Below are 8,122 nucleotides of genomic sequence, written 5' to 3'. Positions count from 1 at the left end.
GCTGGTGAAACTTTAAGGTGATGAGCTTGATGCTTATTTCCAATAAATATCGAGGGTCTTATTCTGGTGACGTGATCGATGCTTGGCTGCCGTTTGACAAATAAAATTAATCTCGCTCTTTTTGTCCATAATAATCTCAGTTTGTAGGCTATACGTGTGTTCTAGTCAACAGCGCGCAGATACGCACATGCCAATACCAGAGTGGGCACACTCGCTATAACCCAACATTTTTTGTGAGAAAACAATCAGTGGAGTTGAAAATGCGATTTAAACCCATTTAACTTGTATTTTTGTATTCGTTATATGGGAATTTAACCGCAAAGTGTATTTTTATGTGTACTACGTCATCACGCACAGGCTTTTATCTACAATAAGTCAATTTGATGGAAACATCTTTGGTGGGAAAATGCGCATATTGTTTTTATGCGGATTTCAGAATATTCGCATGAAAATCAATCGGCAATTGGATGGAAACCTAAATGGTATTCAATTCAGCAACAAACAAAAAAGTTGCAAGTTTAACTTTGTTCCACCGAAGCAAATCTGACCACAAGTCAGAGACTACTATGATGACACCAACATTTGTTTTAATGGATCCTTTTTGTCCGCTTAAAGGTGAACTCCACTCAAAAACGATATTTTGGTATTTTTTTCATTAGTCCACTGTTGATACAGTTCCAAAATGTTTTGCATGTCAGCAGTCAAGCTATCAAGATATTGGACTTTCAAGGAGCAAAGTGTCACCGATGATGTGGCCGATGACACATTGCTCCTTGAAAGTCCAATATCTTGATAACTTGACTGCTGACATGAAAAATATTTTGGGACTGTATCAGTGGACCAATGGGGGGGAAAAATACCAAAAGAGTTTGAGTGGAGTTCCCCTTTAAGGGGAAAGTACTCAAAAAGTAACAAAGTAATCTGATTACTTTACCGAGTTTGGGTAATACGAAAATTACGTTATTGATTACAATTGGACAGGTAACCAGTAACTAACAGATTACATTTAGAAAGTAACCTACTGTGGGAAATTATTCTCTTATATTTTAGATGTGCTGTTAGCTTAGAAAGAATACATTAATGATTAAACATAATAGGTTTGTACTGTACTGATATAGATTGTTTAATATAACAAGCTGTGATTAATGTGGGGAACTGTTAGGGGGTAGGATGAGATAAGACTTGTGTCTCACATACACACACACTGCCTCTTTGATAACCGCTCAAGGACATGTGTACTGCAAAAGTGCTGACTCTCTGGACAAGTTGCAAAACAACTAACACCTGGCAACAGTGAAGCGCCAAGGGGCTGGGACCAGCCTGTGCGCCAGCAATAGGCTGGGAAAGTTTAAACCACGCCCAGCCTCTACTCTGATAGTTCCTGCTCCAAGCAGGCCAATCTCTGTCAGAGTATTTAAAGAAGAACTTATAACAATGGCTCAGTTCTCTGACTGCCCTGCGTGTTTTTTCAGTGGGCCCGTATATACGAACATCATATTTACCATTGAAGTGTTTTGCATTAATTAAAATACTAGTCTATTTTAGAAGACGTGTATTGACCTCTTTTTGTTCCTATACCAGATTTGAATTGACGAAACTTAACAATTGGTGACCACCGATGTGATCTGGTAGAGGGACTTCGCTGGGTATTGTCCGGCCCATTGGACATCGCTGTCGTTGGACGGTGTGTTTCACAAAGAGTCCGGACAACTAAAAACAGGTAAGCAGACACCTATTGTTATATAACTAAAGTTCTGCACATTGGCTTTATCCAAATAAATTTTGTGAAACACCTGTTTGATGTAAGTGAACTAAATTATGAATTATTATACGAATTATTATGAGTAGATAAGCACCATATTGTGACATGCAAACCTTTAGTGAATGTGATGTTAAACCATGGTACCATAGAGTATTGTTCCACCGGCAAGGTCCGTAACTACGGGGGTACGGCTAGGTTCGGGGAAAATACTGAAATCTATCGGCAAGGTCCGTAACTACGAGGGTACGGCTAGGTTCGAAGATACAGGGAATAATTGACTTAGTAATTGCTATCGGCAAGGTCCGTAACTACGAGGGTACGGCTAGGTTCGAAGAATTACACCGGCAAGGTCCGTAACTACGAGGGTACGGCTAGGTTTGGGAATTTTTTTATAAATACTAGGGACTGGCAAGGTCCGTAACTACGAGGGTACGGCTAGGTTCAGCTGAGTATTTTTTAGATAGGGAGTAGGATAGTAGGCGAAGTTGAATTTGACAATGTAAAGGTAAAGATAATGAATAGTCAATATAACTAAATTGAAATGTATTGAACTGATATAATTAAACTGTAACGTTGGTGTTTGAAATAACATAATATTGGTTTTAAAGAAGAAATTAAGTTGAAATTTGATATATTATTCAACTTAACGTTGGATGTTCAACACAACATGATATTGGCTTGATGTGATTAAGTTCCCAAATATAAATGTTTTATGTTTGACGCCACATCAATTTAACGTTTGATGTTTAAAACAACATGAAATTGGTTTGATGTGATTAAGTTCACTAATATATCAATATTTTATATTTAATGCCACACAATATTGATCTGGGAAATTGAAATGAAATACCTGGATTTATAAGTTGAATCAAATGTTTAGGAGCTGAGCTCAGGAGGGAGTCATTATGAGTCAGGAGATGAGAGAGTAAGAGGGGGCCAGTACCCACTGATAGCCTTACCTAATCTATTGGCGGGGAATGAAAGAGGCCCCAGCAACCTTAGATGTATAACGTATGAACTTGCTCACCCGAACGTAGACGTACATCATGGGTGAGAAAGTAGAGAATATTTACATTTGCATTTTTAGTCATTTAGCAGACGCTCTTGTCCAGAGCGACTTGCAGGAGCAATTGGGGTTGGGTGCCTTGCTCGGGGGCACATCGGCAGATTTTTCGCCTGGTCGGCTCGGGGATTGGAACCGGCGACCTCTTGGTTGCTGGCACGGTGCTCTTGGTTACTGGGCTACCTGCCGCCCCATATGAGTTTAAGGTTGTGCCGTTGTTTGATCATGTGATGGGGTTTGATGGGTGATCGGACCATGACTGGTGTGGTTATGGAAGTAATGTATAAATAGTGGAGAGCCAATAGGGGGTCCATTGAACTATTATGTTTTGTTGGGCATTTCGGTGGCATGGGGTGGGGTCTGTGTGTATGAGTGAATTCGGCGGCTGGTATGGGTGGTGACCGGATACTACTGAGTATTTGGTTTGTTGATGTTGAATGGAAGATTTGTTGCGTGGTTGGGGTTAAATAGAAAGACTCACTTATTCAATAGGGAATGGGTGAAGGGAGAGAGAGTTTTTGTGTTGCTGAATGAGGTGAGAGCTAGTGCGGTTTTCATTTGGTGACGTCACTTGCTCTATGAACTGGAAGTATATACTTTGAAAGGATCGCGGAATGTGTGGGGTGACTGGCAATGTATGTAGAGGCTCCCGGGTTCGAACCCAGGTAGGGACAGTCGGTAAAGCTTTCGCATTGGGGCTATAGACCTAGATTACTACGTGGATTGAGAAATGTGAAAGGTTGAATTAGATAGCTTAAGTAGAAGTATTCTAGAAAGGTCTATGAAAATATGTTACAAGGTCCCCGCGCCTCCCCGGTTGTGTAGGAAGGAGCAAGGGGAGGGGTGAGAGAGTGTTCAAATGATAGGAATATCATTAAATGTATGCTTATCAACGATAGCAAGTATTTGTTTTATTAATTAGGGCCTTATCAGAGAGAACAGTTAAAGAAATTGAATAGCGAACTGAAAATGGCGATAGAGCTGTGAAAATTGAGTTGAGAATAATTTATGGCTCTGGTTAGCGAAAAAAAAAAAAAAAGACAGTCAAGCGAGTTAGATTGAGCTGTAAGATTTCAAGTAGAGGTCTAAATACTTGACTGGAAGGCAGTGCTTTAATACATTCTAATTGTTATTACTTTATTCGATAGGTTGCTTAACACCAGTGGTGTATGCAAATAGTTGGTGAATTCTAGAACGATAATTTATTTTCGTTACGGGGACCAGGGGATGCAAGTAGCTTTAGCTATTATGCTGAGGGAATAGCACCAACCTATAGTGGGTTCTAGATTTGTTAAATAAACAAACTTATATTTTAAACTAAAGTAATGCAATAGGCTACAATTATAACATTATCAGAAAAAGGCACAATTTAATGTGAAATAGTTATTACAATTATTATTAATAGTTATTACAGTTATTATCATTGATCCAGTAATGATAGAAGGATAGTAGAGGAAAGGCAAGGGATTCAATCTCATTTAGGGAAAGAAGAAGAGTATGAAGATATATAATAATAAGATATATTAGGGAGAAAATACCATTAACTGAGGGATATAAAACGTTTAGCTGAAAAAGACAACAGGAATAATTTACCTTACACCCTAATATAGACATTAGACCACACCAGAAGTAGAGATGGCAGGATCACCAGTAGCAATCATGAAGAGAAGGTTCCCAGAAAATAGTGAAGATATTGGTAATATCTCTAACAAATGAGAAAAAGGACCAGAAAGATAGTAACTAAATGGCCAAAGGAGGGAACATTTGATGTAACTGTGATTGTATTGGCTAAAAAATGAAATATGACATTTATAGGGGGGACCGGAACAATAGAAGGGGAGACAGATTTTCCTAGGGGGTTGATCAAATAATTGATAATGGATCATTTGAGATGAGATCACATGTAGCAGATTTAGGATAATCAATTAAATAATCATTGTATACTCAAGGAATTTTGAGTGGTTTTATGGATTAGTTATGAGGAATTAGATTGATACAAAACAATTATTGATGGGTTAGGACTGGGGATATCTGTATCATGTTTTGTGTGAACTACCATCTTTAGATTACTGATGGTAATTGAAGGTTAACAAAATTATAACCAGGAGAAAGAGATTAGCTTATCTCATTGGAATGTTGCCCAGGGCTAGGGGGAGCAGTAGTGAAGTTAGGCAGTGAGTCTACCAAATCAAGTGGGGCCTGGCTATTTGTGGTTGTTGTTTTTCTAATTGGGTTTTTCAAATAAAAAAACAACACACCTAGTATGATGGTTATAACGGGTTGTTATGTTAAAATTAGGGGGTAAAAATAAGGGATGGCAATTGGATGATAAATTACCAATATTACCTAAGTGATTGTTTAGGTAGGTGGTAATATTGACACATGAGCAAAACATGTGACAAAGGGGGGATGGTAGGAGATGGTAGGATTAAATAATAAATATATACGAAGGAGAGGACAAAATACTTTAAAAAAAAGATTTTACATACAGTCTAGAAAGAGAATGCAGTCAGAAATAGAAATTGAGAGCTGAACATGTGTGAAGATAGTTTATTAACCACACCCGTATGTCAGAGGTTTTGTGCCCCACAGGTGAACTAAAGGAGAAGGTGACCCACTCTATCTAACCAGGTGACTGGTGAGCATCCAGTCCCTAAAGAAGAAAAACTGGAAGCAGGCCTGTTGGGAAGGGCCCTATCAGGTTATATTGGTCACTGCCTTTGCCATTAGAATAGCAGAAAGAGTAACCTGGGTCCACGTTACCCACTGCAAAAAGGTAAGAACACATGCAAGCACCACTGAACACATGCAGAGTTAGAGAGAAGAACTGTACCAATAGGGTCTGGGGATCACCTCTGTTAACGAAGATCTCCTACCCCGGCCTATCATCACTGTAGTGTGTTCTCAGGGTGTGAGTATGGGGTAGTACCAAGCAGAAAGACTGAGGACAGGAGAGGGTTGGCGGTTTTGGGGAATATGGATAACTTGAGTTGCATCAGTCTCGGTAATGGTCTTGATATGTCAAGATCCACCACCAGTTGTGCTATGCCCTTACCATTGTTAAGAAGTAAAAGAGAAGAGAAGCGACCCGACATACTGACCGTCAAGGACGAGTGGCCTACAAAATGGGAGTCAGAGAAGGGCAGACTGTCAGATTTAAAATAAGGGTTAGGGACGTAGCCAATGGGTGGGGGTACATGTCAATAAGAAAATTGGGATTATAAAATCCCATTATATTCGTGTTCGGCCCCCACGGCGGATTGTTCGTAGACTCAGGTGTTTAAATACACTTGGGGATGGGGATATGAGAACGAGGGGGACTGAACATCCAGATGGGGGTTAAAGAGAAACAAAGACATCACCAATTATCAATTGGAGATTTAAGTTCGGAAGCACAGGAGAGAATTCTAAACCTTACAACCCCTGTAACCGATGTGTGGTGGGCGTGTGCCAGTAAAGGCAGTGTAAGGCAGAGAATTCCAAAGGGGTGGCTAGATACATGCGCTCTGGTTCTACTGGTTCAGCTAGTTAGAATTAGTCACCAGGAACCAAGGATTAAACAGATGTAGGAGGAGTTTTAACAAGAAGGAGAATAGCCCTATTTAGATGGATGCGATTGGGATACCAAGGGGGGTATCGGATGGATACTGAGCTATGAAACAATTAGGGGAAGGGTTTACTACCACGTTCTTTTGGTGGGTGACAATAAACAAAATTGTGAATTGGATTCATTATATCTATTACGACCAACAACGATTTATTGGCTAGACTAGGGATGCAACAGAAAGGATCTTTTGAACAATTATCCGCCATCTCACTCTTATGACTTAGTAAAAAGAGGTTGGCTCTAGATCAGGCAGAAAGGGGTGGTGTCTATAGAATGGTAAGCCATTGTTGTACATTTATCCCTAACAATACCAGTCCTGACGGGAGTATCTCTAGTTGGTTTAGATAAACTATCAGCTGAAATGAAGAGCATGGCTGGAATGGAGGGAAATGGACTGTTCTCCTGGTTGGGGGAGTGGTTTGGTAAGTTCGCATCATTGGTGGTTACTGGATTTCTGACTCTAGTAGTTGTGTTTCTAATATTAATGTGCTGTGCTGCCTGTGTAATTCCTTGTTTGAGAAAGTCTGTTACAGATGTCGTGCATACGGCTGGTATGATGCCCCTCCTAGGGGCTCAAGAAGGGGATGCAGACACTGAGATGGGGTTGACAAAGGATGACCCTTGGTTTGCTATTGGTGAGGTGGTGGAGTGACACCCTAGTGGGTGTCTAAAGGGGACCAAAGTTTACTTCCCTGTTTATGTTTTATGCTTTATTAATCAACTTAACCATTGTGAATGTTTGTATTTCCTTATGTGAAGGTTTAAAGTTACTGGGTGGCTGGTAGCCAACCTAGTACAAGTTGGGTGTAGATGGAAGGACTTTTTATTATCATTATTGCCTATTAATAAAAGTGTGATTCTTTTCGTTTGTATTGTATTTTAACGAGTGACACCCTAAATTTCCCTGAAATTTCTTATTTTGGGTTTTCTTATTTTGGGTTCACACCCAGCAGGTGTGAAAAGGGGGATTGTGGGAAATTATTCTCTTATATTTTAGATGTGCTGTTAGCTTAGAAATAATACATTAATGATTAAACATAATAGGTTTGTACTGTACTGATATAGATTGTTTAATATAACAAGCTGTGATTAATGTGGGGAACTGTTAGGGGGTAGGATGAGATAAGACTTGTGTCTCACATACACACACACTAAATAAATTGATTAGGCCCTAATCTATGGATTTCACATGACTGGGAATACAGATGCATCGGTTGGTCACATACCTTAATAAAAAGAGGTAGGGGCGTGGATCAGAAAACCAGTTAGTTGCTGGCGTGACCACGATTTGCCTCATGCAGTGCGAAATCTCCTTTGCATAGAGTTGATCAGGCTGTTGATTGTGGCCTGTGGAATGTTGTACCACTCCTCTCAATGGCTGTGCGAAGTTGCTGAGTATTGGGGGGAACTGGAACACGCTGTCGTACACGTCGTTCCAGAGCATCCCAAACATGCAACATGAGGGGATTGTGGCGGATGAATGGCACGACAATGGGCCTGAGGATCTCGTCACAGTGTCTGTGTGTTCAAATTACCATAGATAAAATACAATTGTGTTAGTTGTCCGAAGCTTATGCCTGCCCATTCCCCCACCATGGGGTACTCTGTTCACAACGTTGACATCAGCAAACCAGTCACCCACGCTGCCATACACGCTCTCTGCCATCTGCCCGGTACAGTTGAAATCGGG

The sequence above is a fragment of the Coregonus lavaretus genome (assembly GCF_964263955.1).
Source record: "Coregonus lavaretus genome assembly, chromosome: 20".
Lineage (NCBI taxonomy): Eukaryota > Metazoa > Chordata > Actinopteri > Salmoniformes > Salmonidae > Coregonus > Coregonus lavaretus.
Note: the sequence above shows the minus strand (reverse complement) of the source record.